The sequence below is a fragment of the Arachis ipaensis genome, chromosome B1, assembly GCF_059453495.1.
Source record: "Arachis ipaensis isolate K30076 ecotype BB chromosome B1, ASM5945349v1, whole genome shotgun sequence".
Lineage (NCBI taxonomy): Eukaryota > Viridiplantae > Streptophyta > Magnoliopsida > Fabales > Fabaceae > Arachis > Arachis ipaensis.
In genome coordinates this window covers 56875453-56876397 of record NC_142436.1, presented here as the reverse complement: position 1 = coordinate 56876397, position 945 = coordinate 56875453, and the positions used below count along the sequence as shown (strand labels likewise).

The 945-nt window shown below is 41.4% G+C and overlaps 1 non-coding gene across 1 annotated transcript; it reads left to right on the top strand.

The window, feature by feature from the left end:
• Nucleotides 1-587: 587 nt before the first annotated feature.
• On the top strand, nt 588-695 carry LOC148576670 (small nucleolar RNA R71). The gene has a single exon (XR_015903850.1). It is a non-coding gene; the product is annotated as a small nucleolar RNA R71 (small nucleolar RNA).
• The last annotated feature ends 250 nt before the right edge of the window (nt 696-945 follow it).

Sequence of the window (945 nt, the reverse complement as noted above, 5' to 3'; positions counted from 1 at the left end):
TCAGAGACTAGATTTGCTAAATTAGAAGCATTTTGTTCAGAGTTCTCTGTCTGTTGCTGAGTTGATGATGGAAAAGGCTTGCTATTGCTAAACCTGTTTCTTCCACCATTATTAAAGCCTTGTTGGGGCTTTTGATCCTTCCATGAGAAATTTGGATGATTTCTCCATGTTGAGTTATAGGTGTTTCCATAAGGTTCACCTAAGTAATTTACCTCTGCTATTGCAGGGTTCTCAGGATCATAAGCTTCTTCTTCATGAGAAGCCTCTTGAGTACTGTTGGATGCAGCTTGCATTCCATGCAGACTCTGAGAGATCATATTGACTTGCTGAGTCAATATTTTATTCTGAGCCAATATGGCATTCAGAGTATCAACCTCAAGAACTCCCTTCTTCATAGGCGTCCCATTGCTTACAGGATTCCTTTCAGAAGTGTACATGAACTGGTTATTAGCAACCATGTCAATGAGTTCTTGAGCTTCTGCAGGCGTTTTCTTTAGGTGAATGGATCCACCTGCAGAAGTGTCCAGTGACATCTTTGATAGCTCAGATAAACCATCATAGAATATATCCAGGATGGTCCATTCTGAAAGCATGTCAGAAGGACACTTTTTGGTCAACTGTTTGTATCTTTCCCAAGCTTCATAGAGGGATTCACCTTCTTTCTGCCTGAAGGTTTGAACATCAGCTCTAAGCTTGCTCAGCTTTTGAGGAGGAAAGTACTTGGCTAAGAAAGCCGTGACCAGCTTATCCCAAGAGTTCAGGCTGTCTTTGGGTTGAGAATCCAACCATAATCTAGCTCTGTCTCTTACAGCAAAAGGGAAAAGCATGAGCCTGTAGACTTCAGGATCTACTCCATTAGTCTTAACAGTATCACATATCTGCAAGAATTCAGTTAAGAACTGAAAAGGATCTTCGGATGGAAGTCCATGAAACTTGCAGTTCTGC